The sequence below is a fragment of the Pseudophryne corroboree genome, unplaced genomic scaffold (genome assembly GCF_028390025.1).
Source record: "Pseudophryne corroboree isolate aPseCor3 unplaced genomic scaffold, aPseCor3.hap2 scaffold_2410, whole genome shotgun sequence".
Classification (NCBI taxonomy): Eukaryota; Metazoa; Chordata; class Amphibia; order Anura; family Myobatrachidae; genus Pseudophryne; species Pseudophryne corroboree.
In genome coordinates this window covers 47,597-56,067 of record NW_026969066.1, presented here as the reverse complement: position 1 = coordinate 56,067, position 8,471 = coordinate 47,597, and positions in this window count along the sequence as shown.

The following is an 8,471-nucleotide window of genomic DNA, read 5'->3' as shown; positions in this document are numbered from 1 at the left end:
AAGTCACCGTGAAACATTATCACCGCATTTGGCGAAAATATGTAGCGTGGTGCGAGGATCGGAGGGTTCCGACGGAGGAATTCCAACTGGGTCGTTTCCTACATTTCCTGCAATCAGGATTATCTATGGGTCTCAAATTGGGATCCATTAAGGTTCAAATTTCGGCCCTGTCAATATTCTTCCAAAAAGAATTGGCCTCTGTCCCTGAGGTCCAGACTTTTGTCAAGGGAGTACTGCATATACAGCCTCCTGTGGTGCCTCCGGTGGCACCGTGGGATCTAAATGTAGTTTTAGATTTCCTCAAATCCCATTGGTTTGAACCATTGAAAAAGGTGGATTTGAAATATCTCACATTGAAAGTGACTATGTTACTAGCCCTGGCCTCTGCCAGGAGAGTATCTGAATTGGCGGCTTTATCTTATAAAAGTCCTTATCTAATCTTCCATTCGGATAGGGCAGAACTGCGGACTCGTCCGCATTTTCTCCCTAAAGTGGTATCAGCATTTCATCTGAACCAACCTATTGTGGTGCCTGCGGCCACTAGCGACTTGGAGGACTCCAAGTTGTTGGACGTTGTCAGAGCCTTAAAAATATACATTGCAAGGACGGCTGGAGTCAGAAAATCTGACTCGCTGTTTATATTGTATGCACCCAACAAGTTGGGCGCACCTGCTTCTAAGCAGTCGATTGCTCGTTGGATTTGTAACACAATTCAACTTGCACATTCTGTGGCAGGCCTGCCACAGCCTAAAACTGTAAAAGCCCACTCCACAAGGAAGGTGGGCTCATCTTGGGCGGCTGCCCGAGGGGTCTCGGCATTACAACTCTGCCGAGCAGCTACGTGGTCGGGGGAGAACACGTTTGTAAAATTTTACAAATTTGATACCCTGGCAAAGGAGGACCTGGAGTTCTCTCATTCGGTGCTGCAGAGTCATCCGCACTCTCCCGCCCGTTTGGGAGCTTTGGTATAATCCCCATGGTCCTTTCAGGAACCCCAGCATCCACTTAGGACGATAGAGAAAATAAGAATTTACTTACCGATAATTCTATTTCTCGGAGTCCGTAGTGGATGCTGGGCGCCCATCCCAAGTGCGGATTATCTGCAATACTTGTACATAGTTATTGTTAACTAATTCGGGTTATTGTTAAGGAGCCATCTTTAAGAGGCCCTTTCTGTTGTCATACTGTTAACTGGGTTTAGATCACAAGTTGTACGGTGTGATTGGTGTGGCTGGTATGAGTCTTACCCGGGATTCAAAATGCCTCCCTTATTGTGTATGCTCGTCCGGGCACAGTACCTAACTGGAGTCTGGAGGAGGGTCATAGGGGGAGGAGCCAGTGCACACCACCTGACCTAGTAAAGCTTTACTTTTTTGTGCCCTGTCTCCTGCGGAGCCGCTATTCCCCATGGTCCTTTCAGGAACCCCAGCATCCACTACGGACTCCGAGAAATAGAATTATCGGTAAGTAAATTCTTATTTTAGTCTGTATCCTGAGTGGCTTATGTCTCACACATAAATAATTATACTTGTTGCAGGAGTTATTGTGGTGACCCCACTTTTTAAGAATCTGTCTCACATTCTCTTTTTTCTTCTATATCACTTATGTGTTTGTATATGTCATGTTTTTAACCTCTATATTTTGCTGTATGTGTCCCACGATAAGGACCTTCTGAATATTAACAATAGTAATAAAAGTTACGTTTTATCTTGATAATCAATCCAATTAATTGATACTGTGCACCCAACTCAACAACCGCCTTTCTAGTTCTCTGTAATTGAACAAAGAAACAAGAAAGTCCGAGGTGCGTCCTTTCTTGCCAGAGGCGGGGGCAGAGAAAAGAAGCTGCACAACACAGCTAGGTCCCAGGAACAGAAGTCCTCCCCGGCCTCTACAAAAATCCACCGCATGTCGCTGGGGCTCCACAGGCGGAGCTAGGCCCGGTGGGGGCACGCCTGCGTAAGTTCAGCCACAAGTGGGTTCACTCCCTGTTAGATCCCTGGGCAATAGATATTGTGTCTCAGGGATGCAAGCTGGACTTTGAGAAGATGCCCCCTCACCGACGGCTCTGCCGGCTTCCCCCCACGAGAGGGAAACAGTGTTAACTGCAATTCACAAATTGTATCTTCAGCAGGTGGTGGTCAAGGTTCCCCTCCTTCAACAAGGAAAGGGTTATTATTCGACCATGTTTGTGGTACCGAAACCGGACGGTTCGGTCAGACCCATATTAAATTTAAAATCCCTGAACATATACCTGAAAAGGTTCAAGTTCAAGATGGAATCGCTCAGAGCAGTCATCGCAAGCCTGGAAGGGGGGGATTTTATGGTGTCTCTGGACATAAAGGATGCATACCTTCATGTCCCCATTTATCCACCTCATCAGGCGTACCTCAGATTTGTGGTACAGGATTGTCATTACCCATTCCAGACGTTGCCGTTTGGTCTCTCCACGGCACCAAGAATATTTACCAAGGTAATGGCGGAAATGATGGTGCTCCTGCGAAAGCATGGGGTCACAATTATCCCATACTTGGACGATCTCCTCATAAAGGCGAGGTCCAGAGAGCAGTTGCTGATCAGCGTAGCACACTCTCGGGAAGGGTTGCAACAGCACGGCTGGATTCTAAATATTCCAAGGTCGCAGCTGATTCCTACGACGCGTCTGCCCTTCCTGGGCATGATTCTGGACACAGACCAGAAGAAGGTTTTTCTCCCGATGGAGAAGGCGCAGGAACTCATGGCACTGGTCAGAGACCTCTTAAAACCAAAACAGGTGTCGGTGCATCACTGCACGCGAGTCCTGGGAAAGATGGTGGCATCGTACGAGGCCATTCCCTTCGGCAGGTTCCATGCGAGGACCTTTCAATGGGATCTGTTGGACAAGTGGTCCGGATCACATCTACAGATGATCACCCTATCCCCCAGGGCCAGGGTGTCTCTTATGTGGTGGCTGCAGAGTGCTCACCTTCTCGAGGGCCGCAGGTTCGGCATTCAGGACTGGGTCCTGGTGACCACGGATGCAAGCCTCCGAGGGTGGGGGGCAGTCACACAGGGAAGAAATTTCCATGGTCTGTGGTCAAGTCCTGGAACTAAGGGCCATATACAACGCCCTAAGTCAAGCGGAGACCCTGCTTCGCGACCAATCGGTGCTGATTCAGTCAGACAACATCACCGCAGTGGCTCATGTAAACCGCTAAGGCGGCACAAGGAGCAGGGTGGCGATGGTGGAAGCCACCAGATTTCTTTGCTGGGCGGAGAATCACGTAATAGCACTGTCAGCAGTGTTCATTCCGGGAGTGGACAACTGGGAAGCAGACTTCCTCAGCAGGCACGACCTCCACCCGGGAGAGTGGGGACTTCATCAAGAAGTCTTCACGCAGATTGCAAGGTGGTGGGAACTGCCACAGGTGGACATGATGGCATCCCGCCTCAACAAAAAGCTACAGAGATATTGCGCCAGGTCAAGAGACCCTCAGGCGATAGCTGTAGACGCACTAGTGACACCGTGGGTGTTCCAGTCAGTTTATGTATTTCCTCCTCTTCCTCTCATACCAAAGGTGCTGAGAATCATAAGAAAAAGAGGAGTGAGAACAATATTCATTGTTCCGGATTGGCCAAGAAGGACTTGGTATCCGGATCGGCAAGAAATGCTCACAGAGGACCCATGGCCTCTGCCTCTAAGACAGGACTTGTTGCAACAGGGGCCCTGTCTGTTCCAAGACTTACCGTGGCTGCGCTTGACGGCATGGCGGTTGAACGCCGGATCCTAGCAGAAAAAGGCATTCCGGATGAGGTCATTCCTACGCTGATAAAGGCTAGGAAGGACGTGACGGCCAAACATTATCACCGTATATGGCGAAAATAGGTGGCTTGGTGTGAGGCCAGGAATGCCCCTACGGAGGAATTCCAGCTGGGCCGTTTCCTTCACTTCCTACAGTCGGGAGTGACTTTGGGCCTGAAATTGGGTTCCATTAAGGTCCAGATTTCGGCTCTGTCCATTTTCTTTCAAAAAGAACTGGCTTCTCTTCCTGAAGTCCAGACGTTTGTAAAGGGAGTGCTGCATATTCGGCCCCCTTTTGTGCCTCCAGTGGCACCTTGGGATCTTAACGTGGTGTTGAGTTTCCTGAAGTCATACTGGTTTGAGCCACTCAAAACCGTGGAGTTAAAATTTCTCACTTGGAAGGTGGTCATGCTATTAGCCTTGGCTTCAGCTAGGCGTGTGTCAGAATTAGCGGCTTTGTCACATAAAAGCCCCTATCTGGTTTTCCATATGGACAGGGCAGAATTGCGGACCCGTCCACAATTTCTGCCAAAAGTGGTGTCATCCTTTCATATGAACCAACCTATTGTGGTGCCTGTGGCTACTCGTGACTTGGAGGATTCCGAGTTACTAGATGTGGTCAGGGCTTTGAAGGTTTATGTAGCCAGAACGGCTAGAGTCAGGAAAACTGAGTTGCTGTTTATCCTGTATGCATCCAACAAGCTGGGTGCTCCTGCTTCAAAGCAAACTATTGCTCGCTGGATCTGTAACACGATTCAGCAGGCTCATTCTGCGGCTTGATTGCCGCTTCCAAAATCAGTAAAAGCCCACTCCACAAGGAAGGTGGGCTCTTCTTGGGCGGCTGCCCGAGGGGTCTCGGCATTACAACTTTGCCGAGCGGCTACTTGGTCAGGTTCAAACACTTTTGCAAAGTTCTACAAGTTTGATACCCTGGCTGAGGAGGACCTTGTGTTTGCTCATTCGGTGCTGCAGAGTCATCCGCACTCTCCTGCCCGTTAGGGAGCTTTGGTATAATCCCCATGGTCCTTACGGAGTCCCCAGCATCCACTAGGACGTTAGAGAAAATAAGATTTTACTTACCGGTAAATCTATTTCTCGTAGTCCGTAGTGGATGCTGGGCGCCCGTCCCAAGTGCGGACTTCTTCTGCAATACTTGTATATAGTTATTGCTTAAATAAGGGTTATGTTTGGTTGCATCAGGGTTGATCTGATGCTCCGTTGTTGTTCATACTGTTAACTGGGTAAGTTTATCACAAGTTATACTGTGTGACTGGTATGAGTCTTGCCCTGGATTCCAAAATCCTTTCCTTGTACTGTCAGCTCTTCCGGGCACAGTTTCTCTAACTGAGGTCTGGAGGAGGGACATCGAGGGAGGAGCCAGAGGACACCAGTATCCAAATTCTTTCTTAAAGTGCCCTGTCTCCTGCGGAGCACGTCTATTTCCCATGGTCCTTACGGAGTCCCCAGCATCCACTACGGACTACAAGAAATAGATTTACCGGTAAGTAAAATCTTATTTTTGTGATAGTGTAGGACCTGCATGAAGGTGGGGTACCTTGGCGAGCGGTATGCAGGCTTCCGTGCATTGGCCAATTCACTAATTAACCCCCATAATTTATTCATTTATTCATTGATGTTGTGAGGATAAGTGAGCTCATTTTGGTGAGTGCTGAACTTTTTGTTTCTATATTTTTGAGTAGGTGGCCATGGGCTACATGCACCCCACCCTATTAGTGGCGAGTGCGGATACTGCACCCCGCTTCTGGGGTGGCGAGTGCTGTGGTTTTCTATTTGCTGATATAGATAGATAGATATATATAGATAGATATATATAAATATATATATATATATATATATAGATATATATATATATATATATCTATTTATTTATTTTTTCTCTGACGTCCTAGTGGATGCTGGGAACTCCGTAAGGACCATGGGGAACAGCGGGCTCCGAAGGAGGCTGGGCACTCTAGAAAGATTTATGACTACCTGGTGTGCACTGGCTCCTCCCACTATGACCCTCCTCCAAGCCTCAGTTAGATTTTGTGCCCGGCCGAGGTTGGATGCACACTAGGGGCTCTCCTGAGCCTTTAGAAAGAAAGTATAGAAATTAGGTTTTTTATTTTCAGTGAGACCTGCTGGCAACAGGCTCACTGCAGCGAGGGACTAAGGGGAGAAGAAGCGAACCTGCCTGCTTGCAGCCAGCTTGGGCTTCTTAGGCTACTGGACACCATTAGCTCCAGAGGGATCGACCGCAGGCCCAGCCTTGGTGTTCGGTCCCGGAGCCGCGCCGCCGTCCCCCTTACAGAGCCAGAAGCAAGAAGAGGTCCGGAAAATCGGCGGCAGAAGACATCAGTCTTCACCAAGGTAGCGCACAGCACTGCAACTGTGCGCCATTGCTCCTCACACACACTTCACACTCCGGTCACTGAGGGTGCAGGGCGCTGGGGGGGGGGGGGGCGCCCTGAGAAGCAATAATAACACCTTGGCTGGCAAAAATACCACAATATATAGCCCCAGAGGCTATATATGTGGAAAATACCCCTGCCAGAATATAGGAAAAAGCGTGAGAATAGTCCGCGGAAAAGGGGCGGAGCTATCTCCTGCAGCACACTGGCGCCATTTTTCCCTCACAGCTCCGCTGGAAGGAAGCTCCCTGGCTCTCCCCTGCAGTCTACACTACAGAAAAGGGTAAAAAAGAGAGGGGGGGCACTAAATTTAGGCGCAGTATACATTTATATAGAAAAAGCAGCTATAGGGGACATAACTCAGTTAGTCCCTGCATTATATAGCGCTCTGGTGTGTGCTGGCATACTCTCACTCTGTCCCCCCAAAGGGCTTTTGTGGGTCCTGTTCTCTGTTGGAGCATTCCCTGTGTGTGTGCGGTGTGTCGGTACGGCTGTGTCGACATGTTTGATGAGGATAATGATGTGGAGACGGAGCAGATGCCTTTAGAAGGGATGTCACCCCCTGCGGGGCAGACACCTGAGTGGATGAGCTTATGGAAAGAAATGAGTGCACGTATAGACTCCTTACATAAGAAATTTGACGACATGCCAAATGTGGGACAGCCGACTTCTCAGCTCGTGCCTGTCCAGGCGTCTCAAAGGTCATCAGGGGCTCTGAAACGCCCGCTACCTCAGACCGCAGACCCAGATGTCGACACTGATACTGACACCAGTGTCGACGACGATGAGTCTAACCTGATGCCCACTAAGGCCATTCACTGCATGATTGAGGCAATGAAAGAGGTGTTACACATTTCTGATATAACTACAGGTACCACTAAAAAGGGTATTATGTTTGGGGAGAAAAAACTACCCGTAGTTTTTCCCCCATCAGATAAATTAAATGAAGTGTGTGAAGAAGCGTGGGCTTTCCCTGATAAAAAATTGGTAATTCCTAAGAAGGTACTAATGGCGTTCCCTTTCCCGCCAGAGGATAGGTCACGTTGGGAAACACCTCCTAGGGTGGATAAAGCGCTCACACGTTTGTCTAAAAAGGTGGCACTACCGTCTCCGGATACGGCCGCCCTCAAGGAACCTGCTGATAGAAAGCAGGAGGCGATCCTGAAGTCTGTATATACACACTCAGGCATTATACTTAGACCAGCTATTGCGTCAGCATGGATGTGCAGTGCTGCCGCCGCGTGGTCAGATAAACTGTCAGAAAATATTGACACACTAGACAGAGACACGATCCTGCTAACCGTAGACCATATCAAAGGCGCCGTTTTATCAGGTTCAGTCCTTTCGGACCCAGAAAAACAAGCGTGGAAAAGGCGGGTCTTTTCTGTCCAGAGGCAGAGGTAGGGGAAAAAGGCTGCAACAAACAGCAGGTTCCCAGGAGCAAAAGTCCTCCCCCGCTGCTTCTTCCAAGTCTGCCGCATGACGGTGGGGCTCCACAGGCGGAGCCAGGTACGGTGGGGGGCCGCCTCAAGAATTTCAGCGATCAGTGGGCTCGCTCACAGGTGGATCCCTGGATCCTTCAAATAGTATCTCAGGGGTACAAACTGGAATTCGAGGCGTCTCCACCCCACCGGTTCCTAAAATCTGCCTTGCCGATTGCTCCCTCAGACAGGGAGGCGGCGCTAGCGGCAATTCACAAGCTGTATTCCCAGCAGGTGATAATCAAGGTACCCCTACTTCAACAAGGCCGGGGTTACTATTCCACACTATTTGTGGTGCCGAAACCGGACGGTTCGGTGAGACCCATTTTAAATTTGAAATCCTTGAACACATACTTAAAAAAATTCAAGTTCAAGATGGAATCGCTCAGGGCGGTTATTGCAAGCCTGGACGAGGGGGATTACATGGTATCCCTGGACATCAAGGATGCTTACTTGCATGTCCCCATTTACCATCCTCACCAGGAGTACCTCAGATTTGTGGTACAGGATTGCCATTACCAATTCCAGACGCTGCCGTTTGGACTGTCCACGGCACCGAGGGTATTTACCAAGGTTATGGCGGAAATGATGATACTCCTTCGAACCTGGATACAGTCCAGAAAAAAGTGTTTCTCCCGGAGGAGAAAGCCAGGGAGTTGTCATCTCTAGTCAGAGACCTCCTGAAACCAAAACAGGTATCGGTGCATCACTGCACGCGGGTCCTGGGAAAGATGGTAGCTTCTTACGAAGCAATTCCCTTCGGCAGGTTCCATGCCAGAATCTTTCAGTGGGACCTAT